General features: G+C 31.4%; 1 protein-coding gene and 1 long non-coding RNA gene across 4 annotated transcripts in view; both read right to left on the minus strand.

The window, feature by feature from the left end:
- Nucleotides 1-22954, minus strand: part of LOC100875784 (neurotrimin) — a 247487-nt gene that overhangs the window by 154330 nt on the left and 70203 nt on the right. The gene's annotated exons all lie outside the window — the stretch shown is intronic.
- On the minus strand, nt 1152-5631 carry LOC143265267 (uncharacterized). Of its 2 annotated transcripts, none has more exons than XR_013039648.1 (4): nt 5323-5631; nt 1893-1994; nt 1488-1670; nt 1152-1416 (listed from the first exon to the last, which is right to left on the minus strand). It is a non-coding gene; the product is annotated as an uncharacterized LOC143265267 (long non-coding RNA). The 2 variants fall into 2 exon arrangements; XR_013039646.1 differs by having other exon boundaries at nt 1153-1416; nt 1520-1670.

Genomic DNA, 22954 nt, shown 5'->3' on the forward strand with positions numbered 1-22954 from the left:
AGTTGATTTAAATCACTCTATTCGAACGTCCACCCTGCTTCATCTGCATTTAAACAGTTATGCAGAAGTTTGCACGCTCATATTCGCGTACGCCACCACAATTTTCATCCTATTTTCCAATATGTATGTTATTTCCGCAGTAAAAACGGCTACAAAAATATTTCCGATCAATCTTGAATAAAACTTCAATTCTAAAAACAGTCATTTTCTCGATGAAATGCAATAATACTGTTATTGGATATTTCACTGGATTCCTTCATGAAATTCTATTTTATTATTTCTTCTCTGGTTTTCGTAATTAAAAAACGTTTTTAAATGACTAGTATATTTATGATTGCTCAAGTTGTATTATTTTTGTTGCATCAAACTTATTTCATTTGAATTTGATAGGTTCATCAATATCATACTTCTCTTCAAATCTTTTAACAACCTTTTGGATGTTAATTTATTCACCCTGTATGAATCATGGATTCAGACATTTGTATATAAATGTCGGAGCATTTGGTTGATTTTCAATCTGACAGTTTATAGTTTGTATACTAGTTTAAACACTAGTTCTCGCGAATTTTGCTTTTCTTGAACAACCTAAATTATGTGTTGGAGTATATTGTACATCGCTTACAATGTTATGTTTTACGAGCGTAGACGAAACAAAGCTAGTTAATGTCTGCCAGTTACTATAGGATTGATTCACATTTACTGACCCACTGGCCTGGTAACAAGAAGGATGCACGCAACCAATAGGGTAGAAAATGCAGGCAAGAATGACTGTCAATGGCACACTCGTAAGCTATATTTCATGTTGATAATGGACTTAATGGACGTTGAAAGAATTCCATTGAACTGATCTTAACTCCTGAATTACAAGATTGATTAGGCAGACAATAATTCATATGCTGAGAACTTGTATCTGTTTTAACGTATTCGATGCAGGCATAATCACACTTCACACGTTGTATAAGAACATATGAACATGATTCTTAGAACATGTTCTAATCACGTAGTAATCATTGTAGTTGTAATTACAAATTATAAATAATAAAAAAGAATACTTTGAAAATCGTTTTGAGAACTATAAACACTTAACTCTTGACTTGAGAAGATTAGATTAAAATTGTGAAGATATTCATAAAGAGATAAATGGCGAATTATTTTATAGTTATGATACAAAAAATCGTTTACATGTATAAACATTACACAATAGAAATAGAAACATAATAATACAGTTATTTAATTTTGAATTAAGAATCAATTTCATTTTAATATTTTTTATAAAAAGTACGTCACCGTGGTAAAATAATTAAACTTGCATCGAGTAGATGCATTTTACTCAACTGTAATCTTACTAGAAATTAAAATGATGTTCTCCAAAAATAATGTATTCCCTTTGAACGAAGAAACTTTGCGAAAGAATTTCTGAAAGCACAATCAATTAATAGTTTATTTGATTTACTACCTGCATGTACCGTAATTTGTACGGGACGTACTCTCTTTTCGCATGAACCAAACATTAATTAACCTTTATTGTCGACAACACTACTGCTAATTGTACTCTTTGATTTGAAATTGTGTCGCAGTATCGTTTGACCAGCATTGTTCCTTAATATTGTATCAAACATGGCGGAACATGCTGTTAAACTCATCTTTGCAAAAGTTTCCTAAATTTTGAACTGTAAAAGATGATGTCGAATTTTTAGAAAATTGTTTTATCTAAATAGTTATTGGTTGTAATAATCATTTTAAAAGTAAAGTGTTAATAAGTTACAAGTGTAATAAGTATTATACATACATGTATGTATACAAGTAACTAGAGTTAATACAACTGTTAATGCGAATAACAGAACAGAGAACCATTATAATCTAATCATAATAAATAATATACAATAAATTACTTGTTATAAAAGGTCGTTGATGTTGCCAACCAGAAACACTTCTCGTGTTTTCATTTGTTACAATCTTAATTCAATTCTCAAGCACGTTTTAAATCATCTCTTCTGAAAAAGAAAAATCAATCCGTTCAGAACATTCGGAGTATGTTTCAGCAGCAGCTGGTTTAAACTTTTCTTTCTCACAAGGAATATCACTCAACCATATTCCCCTGATTTTTATGAAACTTTACAGATTTGTAAAACAACCAGAGATAAGAGATCTTTTTTATATGTTAAAGAAAATCAACTGAAAATGTTCCTGAAAGAACATACTTTAAATTACAAGATTTCCTTCATATCCAATAATTAAAGTTTCTTCATATACGATAATATAAACATTTATTTTCGATACGAAAAATGACGATGTAGCTTTATATTAAATATTTTTCTTGGATTGAAAATAACCAAACACGAGTTGTATTTCACGTGTATTTACAGAATTCATATTTCAATATAGAATAATAATATAACTCGGAATAATTGTCAATTTATTAACGTGAAAATATACTTTGCATGTTTTCCATTATGTCGCAGGACGAATATCGTAGTGTTTATTATTTATAACTGTTTATTATTTACAAACATTATTTTAAAATGTGACGAGAAAGAGCTATACTAATGAGAATTATTTTAGCGACTTCAAATATCCAGGGATAACTGCATTAGCAAATATCGATCTAATAAATGCAACTGTGCTGTGCATGTCTATTGCGATAACATAAATTGAATATGATTTTGCACTATTAGATTACTATACATCACATGGTGGTACGTTGAAAACGTGGCTTGTTATAAAAGTACCGCAAAGCAGTAATAATATTGATATCAATTTTAAACCGTAAGTTTGATCGAGGTAATTGCATGCACTCGTCAACGATTTTAATATAAAATGATTGGTAATTAAAAATATTAATGACTGTATTCGTTATACAGTCCGATATGATTTGATGACGTATCGCAAAATATTCGTACAAATTTAAAGCTTTCATAAAGGTAATTCTAATATTTTTAACGCAAAATGATTGATTCTTAGTTGGAACAAACAATGAATTAATCAAGTTACGGCTTAGTATTGTCCATTAGCGAACATGCAACGTTTAATCGTTTATGTGATCAAAATGGTAATACCCTTTATAATTTGCGCCGCTACGGAAAATCTGCAGTTTTCAGCTTGTGCAAGGAAAAATATGAGATACTGTATCTGTTTAATGGGTGACACTAAGCTGCAAATTAATTGATACAGTATTTATTTGGAGGGACAAAATTTGTATTAAGAATATTGACAGATTTTCTGTAAACATTTTTCATCTGCTAGTTTTTATTGTCAAATTATATTTGAGTAACAAAAAACTGCAAAATTAATTGATACAGTATTTATTTAGAGGCACTAAATTTGTATTAAGAATATTGACAGATTTTCTATAAACTTTTTTCATCTGCTAGTTTTTATTGTCATATTATATGACACCCTGTGAAATAATTTATCTCGAAAGGAAAATACATTTGGGACCGTGAAAGAAACATTCGAAACATTTTCTGTTAAAGTCGACTAAAAAATTAATTTAGGAGAGTAAGTGATAGAGGAACAATTCTATGTAAAAATTGCAAAACCTTTCCTCATAAATTAACGAGAACTCAAGATTTTACAAAAGAGGATCAATAGTAGAATATAACAAAAATACATATATGAACTAAGAATGAAATAAGAATTAATATACAATAATAGTGATACAATATCCACGAGATGAAATAAATGACTGTGTCATGTCGTTATTATTGAGAATTAATAGCCATTCAAATTGAAGAAATTTCTTTAACTTTTGCAGACCGCGATCAATCCCGAATATCTGAAATTGTGGATACGAACATATAACTGTAATGTACATGAAATAACGATTTTGAATAATAGAGACGAAAATCTTGTTAATTTTCAGTTTCAATTGTTCTCATTTTACAATTTATCAATTCTATATACATTTCTGCAATATGATATTTAATACGGGGAATAATTATCATTATTCGAACAAATTCTATTGAACACTGAAGCATTGTTCGGTCATCGTAATGTTTTTCTATTTCTCTAAATAAAAGTTTCGAGTTGTTAAGACGATGGAGAATAACTTCGTAAGGAGCGTTAACTTCGCAGAATAATTACCAGTCTTCGTTTATATTTTATACAAAGTGTCTCAAAGTTTCATGCAACACTAAGCTATCCTGTTACCAATTATACCGGGCCATCATAGTTACTAATGATATCATTATCCTCGAGGCATAAAAACGCAAAGGAACGATCGTTATGTTACACAAACACCTTTTATATTGCCCGGATGTTCAACTTGTGAACAAATTTATAGACATATTATTAAACAAAATTATGTGCACAGTATTCATCTTGGATTCTTCTGCACTCTATACTTTCTTGATCGATCATTTTTATTGTAAGCAAAATCGATTCTTAAAAAATTTTGACTGATCAACTTCAAAACATTTCAAAATATAAGAATGTCATAAGAATTCATGAATTGTCCTGAACAAATTGTGTTCCTATTTCTAAATTTTTAGGTTAACTTTCAACGACGACCTCATGCAGCAGGCTCCTCCATACATAACCTCAAATAAAATTGATCGAAATGTTCGATCACTATAATAGAAAAAACTTGTATTGTTATAGCGTTAATTAGAATAGTTATACATATGAACTATTAATATAAAAATTCATTGAGCACCTGTTGCATAAAGTATTAACTTATAATCTTATAACAAATTCGAAGTCCACCATTTTTTCTTCTGCACCTCAACAGTTAATTACCCTAACTGAATCACCTTTCAATTATTGAATATTTACAACAAAATTACAGCTACATATTAAAGGAACTATTGTACTATTGAACTATTATACCATTATTAGAATGTTATACTATTAAAGAGCAGTGTTAACGATCACAAGATAGAATTAATTAACTAAATTCGAATTCACAACCCAGATATCTGAATTTCATGAACTAGTTCTTCTCTTAAGATCGTCGAAAGCTATCTGAAACTGAATAAACGTTCTAATACTTTTTGGCGGTAGCGTACGTCACACAGAAGAACGTAGACAGTTTGAACTGCCACTTGCCGAGAACTTTGCGTTCAAACTTTAATTTAATGGATGGAGTTTCACCAAACAGACGGGGGAAAAAAGATAAAGAACGCGAAAATCTTTGACTTTTGTACGGACACTCAATCACGATTGATAAAATCGAAATACCGGTGATTGCAGTTATTTATTAAGCGAAAGTCGTTGTTGACTGTCGCTGAAATAAATTTTAGTCAGCTGCCGATGGTAACATTCGCTTTAGCGGCGTTTCGATTCGCAAAGGAACGGTGAATAAAAAATTTTTATGGAACTTACATCGAACATTGTAACGTCATTAGGATCTGAAGCACTTTTCAATTTTGATAACGAAAATAACTCGCTTGCTTCTGAATATTTTACCATACTCTTCCTTTGATATCTACGAAAGGTGTTCTACGTGCATGGATTTTTCTCCTGCAGATATCCTCAAAATTCTGCGAACTTCTTGCCAATAAATGACGTAGACGAATCACACTAGCGAATTTAGAATTGAGTGATCCGAACAGAGAGAGAAATTTGAAAAAAAAGTTCGCTGCTGCAGATATACAGGATATTCCGTAAATCTGGTTCTACGTGACAGGATAAGTCGAAATGTCAAATAAATTTATTCTCCGAAGTTTTCTGGAAAATCAAATACTTTTGAAATTGAACATTTCTATTTATAGTATTGAAACATTTGGGAATTTGAAAATCAACTCTGAACGTCTGAGTTTGGAAATTTGGAAAATATGATCATTTTGAGGATGAAAGAATCTAGATATTTGACAAGTTTTAGAACTCATTTAAATAAAAATTTAGAAAACTGTAAAATACTCGCTGTGTTTCAAGAATATTAATTAAAATATATATTTGAAATAGTATCGTTATAAAATAAACAGCAAAAGTGAAATATAAAATAATTCATAAAATAGCTTGTGAAATATTCGCACAGTTTTAGCCATAAACATAAAAATACGAATAATTAACATTTGATAGAAATTCTGTTCAACGCTGCAAGCATTTCAAATCGATTTTTAATAAATTGTGGAATTTTCAATATTTGCGTTTTAAATGATTCCATTAATGTTCGGTGGAATTAATATTCGATCATTGCAATGACATTTTTAAACATGTTCTTTAAAGTCCATCTTTTTGAGCATTTAATCAACGTAATTACATAACGCTTTAAAATCAAATTTTCCTATTCTCCGTTACACAAATATACTTTTTTTTGGTAAACTCTATTAATTCTCTTTTTTTTAACCAGCCCGTGTTCACGTCATCCGTAGCAAAAGGGTTAAATTGCGGCGTACATCTTTATGCAGTGTGACGATTATTAAGCGTGTTTGGGAGATTAATGATTAATCTTCCAACGGAAAGATTCGATAAATCACGAAAGAGCAACGTCATTGTTAAGAAACGCGGTTTAATTACAAGTTACAAATTGCCAATTTTATGCCGAGAAACTATTTAGAATTTTATCGGGAATTTTCTTTGAAAAAGTCTTTTAAATTCTGCTTCCGAAAGATGGATTACGTTTAGTTCAGTCGATAATGTGAGCAATGTTCAACGAATGTTTAATATAATAATTTTTGTTAATCATTTACATTTTGATCGTGATATTTTGTAACAAAATACGTAAACTTCATTTTATGATATAATAGAAACTTTCTTTAAAAGAAGCAAATTTTTATTGATTGGGGTATTGATCAGTAGGGGATGATAGGATTGATTAATTTGCAGGAAACTTTGTTTTGTTTTTCATAATAAAAGCTCATGAAATAATGTACAAAAACATAGAACAGAACAAAGTTATCTTCATACAAGCATGGATGAACCACTGTAAATATCATTAAATATATTTATTTCACTTTAGAGGCTCCACTTTATTGCAACTTAAATTCGTTACTTTCACTACCACTTTTCACTTTCATTAGTATCAAATAAATTCCCAAAAGCAACAATTTAGAATAAAACAGCACTCACACAGAAAAATATATAAAAAAAAACTACAACTTCAATTTGTGATTCAGAGTATAAAATCTTGAAAATAAACGAAGAAAATTGGTAGAATATTCGAAAACGGTGGAAATTAATACTAATTTGCATTGTGGCTTTCGGGGAATTAGGTATTCAACGAAAAGCAAGATCATCACGAAATATATATTCCTCGATGAAGATTTTTTATTCGTACGCTTTAACGTTCTTTTGATGCCAGCGGAGGCGGGCCTTCACCAAAGGAGGAAAAAAAGGAATTCGTAATTCATGTCGGCTGCTCCGTACTATGGCACCGACTTCCGGGCACTCCCACCTATCATTCAACCAGAACTTTTACGCGAAACACGGGAACCAGTTTTAAAACCAACTATACTTCCGACTTTCAATACAAGGTGCCCATTTTAATGACTAACCTATTAAAAAGAAATCTATTTAAAAATTGAAATTGTTTACCTCTATGACTTGCTTTTATACTACCTCTATAATATTGTTCGTGTACTATGTATTTTAAATTACACTGATTGTCAGGTGCTTTAGTCAGAACTATTCACATAATACTTATTTATAATTTTGTAATTGAAGTCTCTTGTACATAATTCATTTCATATTACGATTGTTAAAAATGAATACAATTTTCAATTAAATTTGACAGATCCTCAACTTGAGAAAGGTTTAGGAAAATATGAATTAATATCTTTTTAACATTACAAATTTTGTTATAATATTAATCCATTACACTATGTCCAACCCACTATGTCCAACCCATTACTCATATTTTTCAGTTCAACTAAAATTAACTAATCACAGCTACAATATTAAAACGGACAAAGAAAGTTGAAATGTTACGTCACATATGAATCATGTGTAAAATCTTAATTCGCAGTAATTTTGAATTCTCTAAAGCTTGTCAAAATATTTACACAGGGTCCCTAAAGGTCTCGATCCGGCACTGACAATAATATATCTCAATGAAACGAGAATACCACAGAAAATTTGTGCCTGAAATTGCATAATGAAGTAAAACAAGCGTTGATATTATTTAATGTGCAGTAATTATTTAGTAGTTATCAACGTGGATAATATACCGTCCGTACTATGTCACCTAACGCTTTAATTGGACAAAAAGGGCAATAAAAATTTAATTGGGCAAAAGGGTAATTTAACCGGACATAACCATCTAAAATTAACAATGAATATTTTACTGTGTCCTTCCGAATTTAAGAAACTGAATTAACAGGTTAGTAATCGGTGAAAGGCTCGATATTGAGACGCCACATACATTTAAACTCACAGTACGGCAGGTTAACGATGTTTAATGGTAAACCCATACTTATGCAGTTGATTTCACGTAATGCCACGTTAGCCGCAATATGGAAATTCGCGCTGCGTGAGGATAATACCCTGTCATACTATGAGTGCCGCATAATATCATATTGCAATATATTATAAGCGAGGGTGGCACATTGCTGGGTCATTTTGATTGAACCCCGCTCTTATTGCTGATGGTCTTTTTTTCTTTCTTTTCGCTTAATTATCGTTGTAGGGTTCTTGTTTTATTAACAATCTTAGTAGCTTTATTACAGCGCGCGGTCAGCAATTTTAGTATACTTGTGACTAAATGTTGAGAGCATTACATTATTTTTAATATATTCTACCATGAAATAATCTTCGCATATATTTTTTCGAACAAATATATAAATAATATATTAAGATATTTGATATTTTAAGGATACTCCGAAAGAACTTTTATGTTCATTAGTGAAAAATGAATTTTAAGAAGCTATAAGCTTTTTTTATTGTAATTATAACAATTTCTCAAGGTTTTCTTAAAATAATTCTCATCGAAATAAAGAATTAATGTGTGCGTTAACTTATGTTCTGTCATTTTTTCGTTTAATTTTCAATTTCATTCCTAATTGTAAATTAAGAGTATATACTGACAGATTTAGAGTTAAAAGGAAAATCATTGTCGATGACTTGTATTGTTGCATATGTAATTTATGTAATTTGTAACTTACGTATTACTAGATATATATTCAATGAAAAAAATGTTTTGATGCTCTGAAATCAGTCAATAATAATTTAAAAAACAAAGAATATTTCTATTACAGTTTAATTATTTGTAAATAAACACACAAATTTCGAAATTTTGCAGCATGTTCAGTATATTAACAAATGCTAACATTTGCAATACTAACATGATTTAAGTAAATATCGTATTTTAATATTGCAGTCAAATATTTATATTATACACAATGTGTTAATTGTGTTAAAACGTTTATTATCGAACGTTCGCAAACAATTCTCATAGAATTTTTATCGCGTTTAGAAACGAAAATATGTAGTTCAGTATTAAATGTCAACTATATCTTTGATGACGTACTGCATTGTAATTTACAAGGCAAATAAAAGATTACATTGCAAGTATCTTCCCGTACAGAAAACGGTTTCGTCTAATCCGTATTCCTTTACCGTTGTTATACATTCGCTTCTTTATAAAAGAATGAAAGAGTATGAAACAATCTTTTATTTAAATATTTGTCATAAATCCGAAGTACTCTTGTGATGAAAGAAGACGTCGTTCCATTTACTTTTCCTTGGTCCAGTAAACTGTTGAGATACCTCTGTTGATCTCTTTGAAATTTTTCTGTACGATTACGGCTTAACTTTTTACTTTATTCGTGGTGATATGTAAGCCAAGACAGTTATAAATCTACTGTTGGAAATTTAAAAGATAATTCAGTGTTTCCACACTACGTACTTGCAAAAATTAGGCCCATAGAGTGAAATGTTATAACAATCATAACAATCATATGATTATTTAGACTATGTGGTATACGTCCATTAAAACGCCTTTGAACACGTAGAAAATATTTTTAACATGTTTCACAACTCCAATTAGGAGATAATGATGAGTGATCGACCTTCGACCTCCTACATTTCCTAACACACAGTTTTTGACACTAATCCTTAAATCCTGTTAATGTACTCAACAAGTACTGTTCGATATGTGGGTCATTAGTGTTCGTTACATCTTGTCATTAATTCATGTCCCCAATTTATGACAAGTAAATAATAGCTCCAGACATGTAGTTTTCACAATTTACAAAATTTGGTTCTATTCTAGCTGAAGTTTATCGAAATTAAAATTGGTTTTCGGTTTCTAAAAATATAATAATGAAAGAAGTAAAATGCTGGCCTGTGCATTTATGGTTCTACAGCATGCATCGCAAGTTCACATGTTTTTCTAATAAAACATAATCCTTGACGAATTCCTAATTAGTTTTTCTTGCCGAATGCTTAAAACAGTTTGAAACATTCTAATTACCACCGAAAACATTTCAGTTTGTTAGCACGCAAACTTCCGCAAAATACGAGCGAAATGAAATACGAGTGTATCAAAAGTTTAGTCGAAAAGTTTATTTGTTCAAAACAGTAAACAATTGATATTTGTTTTGTTTTGTCACCGCTAGTATGAAATAGTAGAAAAAGATTCGATACAAAATTTCCGGCATAATTTTCAACGATGTTTTTCAAATATTTCTCAGCCATCGAACTGTAGATATTAATAAAAATTCATATAAATATCCTGAACGAGAATTCTATTTACATGTTTCATTAGATTGAACTCTGGTGAACTAGATGTCGCGGGAAATCTTATTTCTGGCATGAGAAATCAGAAATTGTTTTTAACGTTCAAAGTTTAAGGGGTCACATTAAGTGTTAATTGTGTTTATTGAAAAAGATCTATAATAATGTTACTGTGTGACGCTTTCATTTTTATAATTATTAGTATGTTCGACAAAATATTTTATTTAGCAGAATAATATTTATTTTGTAGAGTTCCATTCAATTATTTGTTGAAACATTAACAGCAGGACTTCAGATGAATTATTCAATTGTTTTAAATCACTCAATATATGTGATAAATCAAATTTTATTAACTGCGTTTAAACTTTTAGTATGTCCAATTTAAATTAAAGGTTTAAACAACTTTCAATTGCATAAAATGTTCAATTTTAAATTCCATTTTTAACCTCTTAAAACAGTATATACTATTAAGCGTTTATTACAAGACGTATTAAACAATTTATTATAATTATTCAGAAGATTTCACCAAATATATTAACTTTTTCACGAAACGATTAAAAGATACAAGTCACCCAGTACGTAAAAGAAATCAATGTCTGAAGAAACAAGAAGACTGTAATCACCCCAAAGTTCACAAAGTTTATTCGTGATAGCGTTTTGTCTTTTTTCTACCCGAAAATGATCGGAAACGTGAAATTACATTTCGTGAGTGGAAGCAAGAGAACTAAGTATTTCTTCGAAGCAAACACAACCTTGGTCGACTTAATATCGGTGTTCGGACGATAATTTCATCCCCCTCTAAGCATTTCCAAGTACGCCTAAAAATTCGACGTCTCGATAAGAGAAATTTCATGTGCGGATCGTTAACCTATCGTGACAAACCGTGATCTGCGTACAACGAGCACACGACGGTGAAAATCACGGTTCTGCAACGGCGAAGTGTCAATGAAACGTGTTACGCGGAATAATAATACATCCCGGTGAGCAAATAGAAGAAACAACTTCATGTCGATAACGAATTTCCAAGAATTCCACGTGCTACCGTCGCATAAACAAGAAACGGAAAAAAGTCGTTCATAAAGTTTCAAACGTCTTCCATGTATATATGAACAATGCCATTAAAGGTAATGGTTCATCTTCGTGCAAAAGGGACTTTATGGTAATACCATAAAAATAATAATACGCGGTGGCCACCAAACAGAGGAAAGAGGGAGGCCATATAGTCCTTTCTATCAGCACTTCTGAAGCCATGAGTGTGGAGCACACATTCCCATGGGTGCGATACTCATATGAATGACCAGGCAGGCAGTCAAAGTGATAAGATATAAGTCGATGGTTGCTGGGCATCCACAGCTATTTGCATAATGTAGACCCTCGTTATATACGCCCATTAACCTCCACACCCCTTATGTCTCTTCGTCTTCAACGGTATCCACTCTGCTAGTCATTTTCTCTCCTCGATGACGAATTTACACCTACCTTTTAGAGCTATCCACAGTAATAATGTTTCATGGCCCATTATGAATGAGAATCCTATATCGTTTGATGACTTAGTTAATAAAGTGGAACTGTTACAAGGGCATGCCTTAAATTACTCTTTACATCAGAAAAAGAAACGCAAATTCTCCTTGTAAATCATATTCTTCCTTCAAAGCGGTATCAAAGAATAACATTTATTACAGAATTTTTACTCGGTTTTTCATGTACCATCCTTCGTTATGGAAAGAAGATTGTATAGCTCGTAATATTGCATACTTTTATCCTCTGTGTCAATGGTCTGATTAAAATTTTATTATATTTTATATTTTAGAACGTGCACGTTTGTTAATATTGTGAAAGATAAGTACACTGGGTTCTTAAGGGTGAAATCCCGCTTTTGTTTTCGTTATTAATTTAATTTTATGTCGCTGTTTTTTCAATCCTTTATATTGTTCGAAAATTTAATGTTTGTATAAATGTCAAAGCAGATTGTACTATACTGCGAAAAATATGAAATGGCTGATAAGAACCCTATTTAACTAAAAGATACAAAAAATTCCATATTACTCATAAAAGCGGATTGGCTCATATAAAAAATAATAAATCTTTCTTTTTATGGAAAAAGGTATTTTTCACATAAAATAGGCACCATTTTACAATACATTTTATGTAACATTTTACTACAATATACAATATTATTATAAAGCTGTGGACAAAAATTGTGACCAAACAAACATAACCTAAAAAATTCTAATCTCGATTTAGAATAACTTCAAAGTCAATATAATGAGTTTAACAGATATTGCTTGTGCATCGTCTATGTTAAATATATATTTTTCATTTCGAATACAACTCCTGTTTCGAATGAAACGTGTGCAGTGAAAGATATTACAGTACAATATCCACTTCCCATCTCTCGTTACAATTCAGCGGAGGAACTGGCTGAAATTTCTGCCTGGACAACAAGGAAGTGACGATGGTTACTCGGTCGATGAAATTCTTTTCACTCGATTCGTGCGCTATCCATTTTTCTCGTTTAGAAGCTTTTCCGATATTTTTTCAATCTCGAAATATGGTAGTATGGTAGCGGGATTGAATTTATCGGCAAGTTATTTGCATGTTTCGTACAAATCCACTTCAAATACAGGTTTTGAACGTTTCTTATCAATATTTTCTTTATTTTCAACGATTTCTATTCAGAAAGTTAGCCAATATTAATACGTTCTTAATTGCACTTTAACGATTAAATTTCGAATAAAATGAAAATGAAATGAACTTGTTGAATGAAGACCTATAGATAATAATTTTTGATAACACCCAAGTATTTGAAAGTCGTAAATAATTTTTCATTCGAGAATATTTTTATTTCATATGAAGACTATGGGAATACATGTAACAATTATTTTTCAAAACTTCATATTGCCATTTCTTGAAAAATTTACTATTCCTAAGATACCCATAATTGCCACTTTACAATTTACATTGCATCTACATTGAATTTTGTAAGAAAATTAAATTTATCACTTTTCAGTTGCATGAAACTTATAAAACATACGAAATTAAATATTTCCTAAAGGCGTCTCACGTACGCTATTAACGACTGATTTGTGACGATGAAAAATTCTTGAACTTGAAAATTGTATGTAGGTATTTGCGCGTCGGTACAAAGTGAAGACCGCAGAGAAAGAACGAAGCAAAAAGTATAGCTTGAAAGTCGTAAGGCGCGTAATTTGTCACAGTCCATTCTCACAATTGGCGTCATTCTCTCTAAATTAGTAGGCTCACTCTCGACTCGAGCATTGTTTCTCCTAACTGCTTTTCCAGAGGGGCAAAGCGGAAGGAAGACACCGTGCGAGAGAAAAAGAGATCCAGGAGAAGGAGAATACAGAAGAACGATTTAGCAAAGGCCAAAGGGGTGCGCAGAAAAGAAAGCTCTGAAAACAGATAAATAATAAAGCAGTTGACTTCATAACGTTACTCATTTTCGACTCCCACATCCCCTTCCTGCGATTTCTCCTGTTATGTTGAACAATACTGAAAGATGTCTGAGTGGTGGGGCGCCTAAGGGGTTGGGGTTTAAACGGCGGGACAACCATGTCCGATTAATTGTGCCCAGAGGACTTGCGCGCTCAAAGAGGATAATTCACCCATGCTATTTTATTCCTATTAACGCAACCTTTGCGGCCACGTTATGCAAGGGATGAAGGACTTTCTCAGACCTTTTTCTGATTGCATGTCAGAGAGATTTAGCAAGATCGCTGGCGCGTGAAAGGTCACCAGATAATCACACGGCATGTCATTAAATTCATTTCAAATTTTGTCTATTGTATTTCTACCAACTATCAAGATACATACGTTTCTTCCTCGTTAGCTCTTATTGATTTCCTCCGTGTGACAAGTTGTTACACTTACCTGAAAAAAGAAAATCGATGTTACATATTTTTTCTCGGAACAATTTTTTACTCAAAGATCAGAAAATAATTATTACCGTAATTACCGTGTAATACTTCTGAAGATATATTGAAAATTAAATAAAGTTTTATATTGCACTCTAGTACATAGTACTTTGTATTTGATCATAGTGTAGGATTTAACAGTACGATTTATTTATTTATTTAACAATACAAGTTTTGTTAAGTGTATTCCGTAATTAATGAAAAGTATACAGCGATTATTTGTAAAATGCAATCAAATGTATCGGTATTCGAGAAAGAAATAAGGTTGAGAAAAGCGGCGGACCATTTATTTTCTATTATACGAATGATAATTGGTTTAATAAACGCGGGATAACAGTTAATTGCTCCATCAATTAATCAGAATAGTTTTTGTATAAATATAAACTGGAGAAAACGATCCATAAAGTTATCATTAATAATGCTTAAAGCAATTGACGACACAGGAAAGCGAGGCTATCAAACCAGACAATGCAAAGAGTTGAACGATACGCAAGATTTTGTCGATAGGAACGCAAGCTCGACACTCGATAATGATGCCCATGAGAACGAGTCAACTGTTAAGGGGGTGGACGTCGACATTAAGTGTTAAAGAGGAAGTGTTGGTTTTCGAAGCAACGTTTGCTCTATTCACTTTAGTTAACGAAACGTTGTTCCAAGAAATAGTATAAAGACAGCAAAACGTGTTATACTTATTTAATAGGGCATATGTGCTAAAATTAGACGGTCAAACTATGTTCTATAAGTACAAAATGTTCTACAAATAAAGGGTATGTAACTAAAGTTGTACTTTGCAGATGAAACTTTATTTAAAAGCACTAGTAATTGTTTTGCTCACAGTTTTAAAAAATTGTAAAAGTTGCACAGGTTGTCAAAACTGTAAAAGTCGTAAAAGCTGCAATAGTTGCAAAAGTTGCAAAAATTGTGAAAACTGTAAAAGTTGCAAAGATTCAACAAGTTATCAAAGTTGTAAAAGTTGTAAAAATTATGAAAATTATAAAAGTGGTAAAAATTATGAAAGTTCTAAAGGTTGTAAAAATTTTAAAATACGTGAAACCTCATTAAAACCCTAATAAATAATTGAATGCCAAAAATCAGTAAGATTTTTATAAGAAAATTCAGTAAGATCATAAATTGAAATTTTGCTTGTGAAACGGCTTGAGTTTGGCCGTTTTCTGTCATACGCCTTTCAACCGTCAGATCAATGGCCAGACGTGGAGGTCAACTGATTGATTCACGTTCTGTTTCGAGAAAGGGTAAAACGGTCAGTAGCAGGTGGAACAGAAACGATTGTGGATTTACTGACAGAGTGTCAGACTGGCGGGCGGCAAACGATGCTGAATTATTTACTTCAGCCTATCTGTACACTCGGTATTTATCGACGGCATTGCGTGTCTACGGCGGTATTTCCTAAACCTCATCAGGAATCACCACGAACAGCCATTTTTTCAATAAAAGTAATCGTTGTTAGCTATTTATGTTCAACCGAGAAACAACAGCATAAATGTTAAACAGTTTAATTATTTTAAAATGGTTTGCTTAAAAAATCGTGAGAATCGATCCAGTAAAAATAAAAACAGCGATTTTTAGTTAAGAGTGTAAAGTTGATTGTACAAATTGTTTCGAGTGAGGGTTAAATAGAACTCTTTCTATCGTCATTAACCTGGAGCAGGTGAACCCACTTTCTTTATCAAGAACATGGGTTTCGTGTTATTTTGAGTTCTCGTACCGTAACTAGTGTTAATCAGGTTAGACGGTGGTTAGAATCTTTGAGGAGATGTGCTGAAGTCTGCTACATGTTCGTTCTGAGTTTGCTTTCGACATGCTTGTGTGTTTCGCTTTCGACATGGGAATAGTGATAAGAAGTAACAGTGAGAATTTGGGGAAAAAGAGTTTAAAAAAAGTGAGATGGTAGTTTAGAAGATTTAAATATATTTGACTTCACATTTTAAAAGATAGAAACATATTTCACTTCACATTTATCCCTGAGCCTATAAATTAGATATTTATTAAAAATTATGGTAATTATTATTTTCAAACTGATCGATTCTTCGAATATTTACTTTACACGATATACCTTAAAATTTTTCATAAAATTAATTATTGTAAGTAAAAGTGTTCCCAGAAAATAATTCAAGTATAAATTCATGTGTGACACAAATATGATGATCGACATGTTAGACATTATCTATTAGTCTAACAGTTATAAAACTTCACTTATTATCAGTTAAAATTTTGATAAACTAAATATATATCAAATTACTATGTTTTCATTGGTTGAAATGGTACCATGATTGTTTTATAAAGTGCAATTTGTGCTAAAGGAACAGAAAGCATCATTATCTCTTCAATCACAAAGTTGAAGGCAAACATCCTTCATAATTTACTGTATGAAACAGCAAGTTTCGTGCAATCATATCAAGAAGCGTTTCAAAGACATCGATTGATATCGATCAGTTGTATAAACAGCATCCGATGCTTTTACATCTAAACATAGAATGTAATCTATCACTGCAAAGTGATTTAAGTTTCTCTAAAACGGTGAGCGCTAAATAACTAACTGAACGTAATTTCCTTTTAATTTCCTTCACTTTGGACACCTGCCACGATAGATAGTAAATCGAATACGATCTGATTAAAATGAATTAGTTATATCGGTTTTTGATCGTACATTTATATAATCTGTTTGTGGAACGTCACGTGCATCTTTTAGTTAAGTGCACATCTGGAAAGAATGATGAACCGATGAAGAGGGGCAAAAATAAAGTTAAAATAGATTTAATTAAAAAATATATAGGAACAGCAAATATATTATGTGACAAAATCATCAACAGTAAAAAAATATAATTTCTGTAAGAAAATATTGAAGCAATTGAAAAATTGAAGCATCACAAAAATGAGATAAAGTCAGCTTTTACTAAAAACTACACAGATATAGGACACGTATAATGAGACAAAATCATCAACAACAACAAAACAATTTTAAAATAAAAATATTGAAGCATCTGACAGATCGAAACATCACAAAAATAAATTGAAGTCATCTTTAATTAAAAACCACATGGGAGTAGGAAACATATTATACGACAAAATGATCAGCAAAAAGAAAACACAATTTCTTCAAGAAAATATGAAAGCAATTGAAAGACTGAAATATCACAAAAATAAAATAGAGTCATCTTTAATTAAAAACCACATAGAAACAGAAGAAATTTTAGCGACAAAATCACTGATAGCAAGAATACATAATTCTTTTTAAAAAAAAGTATCAAAGCAATCGAAAAATTGAAACCTCAAAAAATTAAAATACAGCTTTTATTAAAACAAAAAACAGAACATGTATTATGCAAAAAAAATCAGCAGCATTTTCTTCAAGAAAACGTCGAAGAAAGATTGAAGCATGACAACGACAATAAACACAATGGATGTGATATTAATCTGACTTGACACTCCATCTAGGCTATTCTAAAAAGCCGATAGCTACAAAAAAAAATAACATTGCAGCGAGCTATATAAATAACAACTGGGTTTGAATCCGACAGGTTTAGGTCAACCCTGAAGAAGTCAACTGCAATGTTTACGAAACATCGACAAAACAACCAAATCACCGATGCGAACTCAAAAAGTCGCGCTGACAAATATGTAAGGTAAAAAGTCAAAAAGTGTACATTGTTTCTGTAAATATTGCGAAATGCACACGTATCGAGAACGTTATTTTATTTCTATAACGTGATAGAGAATTATATTCGTGTAGCAGCTTTGAAAACGAAATGAATTAGGAAGATACTTTGAAATTTTTAGAAATTATTGCTTATAAATAATACTGTCATTTATTATATTCATAGTCGAATTTTTACGACTTCAGCAAAAATACAGCTATTGTACGAAAAAACCGCTGATTAAATTTTGATACTTTGAAAAATAATTTTGCCGTTTCGTTTCATATTCACATCTGTGTTGAAATAGTGAATACACCTCAATAGGGTATTATGAAATTAATTAGTCGAACGTGTGGACTGTATTTTAACGCAGAGAAAATGTACAGCTTATTTAATTTTGAACATTTACACCTCTTACAATAAATGATGTAAAATAAAATAATCGTAAAAATGTTTAGAATACGTAAGAATATTTGTATTCGTTGAGAGAAGTAAAGATCGAAGCGAATAGTAATAAATCTATTGGGTTGTTAAACTATTGGTAGAACAAGTTGATCTATTTCACGATTTAACGTAACACGGTGAACCCCCATCGACCGCGCTTTACCAAAGTTAAAGCTCCAGGACGCAGTTTAAGAACTAATCTAATTCAACTTGATTTCCGATAAACCGGAATAAAGTACTTCGCGGCAATCGGGCATCAACGCACGACGTGTGAACAACGCAGATGCATTAGCAGGAACTCTTGTTGAAAAGTTAACGGTGAGATCAAGAAGTTTCTCGCATTTGGATACAACTTTCAGAGAAGCTTAATCTATTCCCGTCCGAACGCTCTGCGAACGCTTTGGATTTACACAGCTGTAATTTATGGCACCTTCTTTTCCTCGCAAGAACGCTACACGTTCTTCTGTTGCTAGCCTTTTTATGTATGTAACTTTTGAAGGCCAACTATTTGCAAAGGCAATCGAATTATCTAGGAGATAATATATTCACGAAGTGACTTGTAAAAAGATATCGGACCCTTTAATGAGTACTTCTGCAAATTAGGTAACGTGTTACGCTAGTGAGGAATTACGAAGGTAACATAAGTATCAAATTATACTAGTAACGAATTACACTGACAACGAAAGTAATAAGATACGGTGTTTACAAACGAGTAATTACTTTTACATTCAAAATGAGGTACTGCTATGAAAGATAAATTAGTTGGTACAGGGTGTTTCACAAAATGTGCTTACTCTTTATTCACCCAACTAATACTTTACACATATGAATGTGTAGACATTTCGTGGAAAACTAATTTACTGAATAACTCATCCTTTTGTGAATTTATCCTATTAGATCTGTAAATGTATCACTTATATGCATGAGGATTAACACATTCATAAAAATTGAATATATAATGTAATATTAGTATTGTATTATAATATATCACATAACATATGATAGAATTTTAATTGTGATAATACATTAGATATTAAATAACATTAATCATAATGAAATTTATGTGACATTTAAAATGTGAGTACATATTTTGGAACGTCCTGTACTCCTCACCTAGCTAAAAATTAACATACATTTTTACAATTTAAATTTAAATTTTAAGATGCATAATTTTAGTAAACCCACTAAAATATCAAATCTTCGCAAATTATATTTGAATCCATCAAAACTTGTAAAATTATTTAATCAGAACTGAAATCGTTTGGATAACATGTCTCTCATGAGAGGAAATATTAAACTTGCTTTTATAAACATGGTAACATTTATTTCTTCTACGAATAAATTCTTTTGCGAAGTTAACCTTTTCTTTTAGCTTGCTTCAGCAATATATGGTTTCTTCCGGCTAGTGTTCCCATTACATGTATTTCTCTTTAAAGCTCTACAAATTGCTTGAAGATGTATCTTCTTTCTATTTTCCTTGAAGAAGTCAGTTGCCAGTTTTAGAGCGCTTTGTTTCGGATTTCCTTTTGTTTTCCGATGAGGATATCGTTTATCACGAACATCAAGAATACTCGACTGACGTTTCCAGGTGAAAACGGGAATATACGGAAAGTATAGAAAAATTAATATCATTGACGTATTGTGTGAAAGTTTCTTATATACTAAATCAAAAATTGTGAATCTAAATTATTTTCGATGACAAAAAAATTCGTACGCGTGTGAATGATATAGTGAAAACAGCACTCATTTGTAAATTAAAAATTTAAACAGAAGGATAATAAAGACGCTATGATAGTGAAATGTATGCTAAAGAATATTTAATTAAGTCGACTGTACTTAATAAATGGTAAAATATAACTTCGAAAATATTAAATAAATTGAATTTGTTAAAAAATATAAGAACAAAATTTAAAAGAAACTATATTTTCATGTAGTGATTTTTACAATGTAGTGATTTTTTGCATTTGTTAATAGAGAGAATTAAATCTTAAAAATTTTAAGAAATCATACTACTTCATTTTTGTTATCTTCTTGAAGTGAATTTTCTGGTATAAAAGAAAGCAATTGAAGCTCTCATCCCTCTCTTCACTTCATGTTTGTGTGAACCCAGCTTTTCAGCAATGAATAATATAAAGAACAAGAATAGGTCAGAGCTTGAAACCTTATAAGACGATTTGAGAGTATACTTTTCTATAGTCCAACCACGTGTAAAGGATAATATTAACGCTACACCAAGCTCGCTGTCAGATATGAAGTTATCGATTAAATAATTTTGAGTATTATTTTGACTTCGAAAATGGAAAATTGAATTGGAAATTGGAGTGAAGGAAATTTAGGAATTTAGAGATTTGGGGATTTGGGGATTTGGAAATTTGGAGATTTGGAAATTTTGAATTTTGGAATTTTAGAGATTTGGAATTTTGGAGATTTGGAGATTTGGAATTTTGGAGATTTGGAACTTTGGAGATTTGGAACTTTGGAGATTTGGAATTTTGGAGATTTGGAACTTTGGAGATTTGGAACTTTGGAGATTTGGAATTTTGGAGATTTGGAATTTTGGAGATTTTGAACTTTGGAAATTTGGAATTTTGAAGATTTGGAACTTTGGAGATTTGGAACTTTGGAGATTTGGAACTTTGGAGATTTGGAACTTTGGAGATTTGGAACTTTGGAGATTTGGAACTTTGGAGATTTGGAACTTTGGAGATTTGGAATTTTGGAGATTTGGAATTTTGAAAATTTAGATTTTTGGAATTTTAGATATTTGGAAATTTGAAGATTTAAAAATATACAGATTTGGAACAAAAAGTATTTCGAAACATATAGCAAACCATTTTTATTAATACCTCAGTTTAACGTTTTCATTTAAATTATCTTCTCCTCAAACAATTTGGAGAAATATAAAAACATTTTAATCAATGATAATATGCCACGATATTTGATATATGATTAAATTACTGTGATGGATTTAATTTTCAGTTCATTTAGCTCTCTACAATCAATTATATGATTGTGTACCTTCCACTGCTAATATCAATAATATCATTCGTTCTAAAATTCGAAAAGTTTCATCAAACTATTAACTAATGTTATATGTATCTTTAAAACAAATTACAATCTAATCATTATTAGACCTACATAAAACAAAACAGAAAATAAATTTCTTAAAAGACTGTGACCTATTTTCAACATGACTTCAATCGCGCTCTACCTTTGTAACCGAAAGACTCGTTCATCAAACCCCCTAACTTTTATTCTTCATCCGTCAGTTGTGATCCGCAATTAATTAAAATTTCCAAAGCAACAGTTTCGTATCGCAACAATAGACACGTGTACGTTCAGAAAATGAATGGTGGTTGGCTTCATCGAATCCATTGACACGAACAGGCTGAAAGGGCCACGGGAAAAATCATCTTCCCAACACTACCACCGTAAAATCCGTACAAAGGGGGCGCAGAAGGAGCATTAAAAAAATTCTAGGAAACGATCAGGGGATTTCGTTCTAATCTGTTCGGCAGATAACGATCGGTCTGCCGAGGGATATGGTAAAAGGGCAAAGCTTGAGGGCAGTCGAAGGGGAAAAGAGAGGTAGGCTAGCACGAGACGACGGGGTGGGTTTAAAGCAGATTGGCTTGCATGGCAGAAACTCCCGAAGTCGGAAGCTCGTTATGTGCAGCACGCAAACACACGACTCGAAATTATCTTCGTAATTAACTGCACTTCTTAACATAACGCATGACGTGCCAACAGGACCAGACTTAGGAAATACATATTTGGCGAAATCTAGCAAGACGGTATGTAACCCGAAACTGGCACCAGCTGTTAGCCGCTTCTCTGGACATTCGTGTGTTACAATATTAAACTCTAGTGTCTCTGTAGCAGACTTAAGCACTTTTCAAATTGGTTTCACAATTTCAAATTACACAAATTTCAAATTATTTGATGCAAGAATAGCACAGATACTGCAAGTTATTAATATTATTTCGTTTCAGAAATGAAATTTTGGGGTTTCATTTCGGGATATAATTTCAACTTGTATAAGATGACAAGGAGGCAAACTCAAGCACTTTTATAGGTACAAAATTATTATGGTGCAGGTATTATTATAAGTGATATAATAACTTATTTTATTGTTACTTTGTCTTCGAATTGAAAATTTACTATTCTATTTCTTTTGTAATGACATTATTTGATGCAAATGCTATTACAAGTGGTGCAACCAATTATTTTATTCTTTTCGAAATGAAGATCCACCATTTTATTTCGAGATACAATATTAAATTTTAAGGTGTCTATGAAGTACTA

This window comes from Megachile rotundata, chromosome 1, assembly GCF_050947335.1.
Source record: "Megachile rotundata isolate GNS110a chromosome 1, iyMegRotu1, whole genome shotgun sequence".
Lineage (NCBI taxonomy): Eukaryota > Metazoa > Arthropoda > Insecta > Hymenoptera > Megachilidae > Megachile > Megachile rotundata.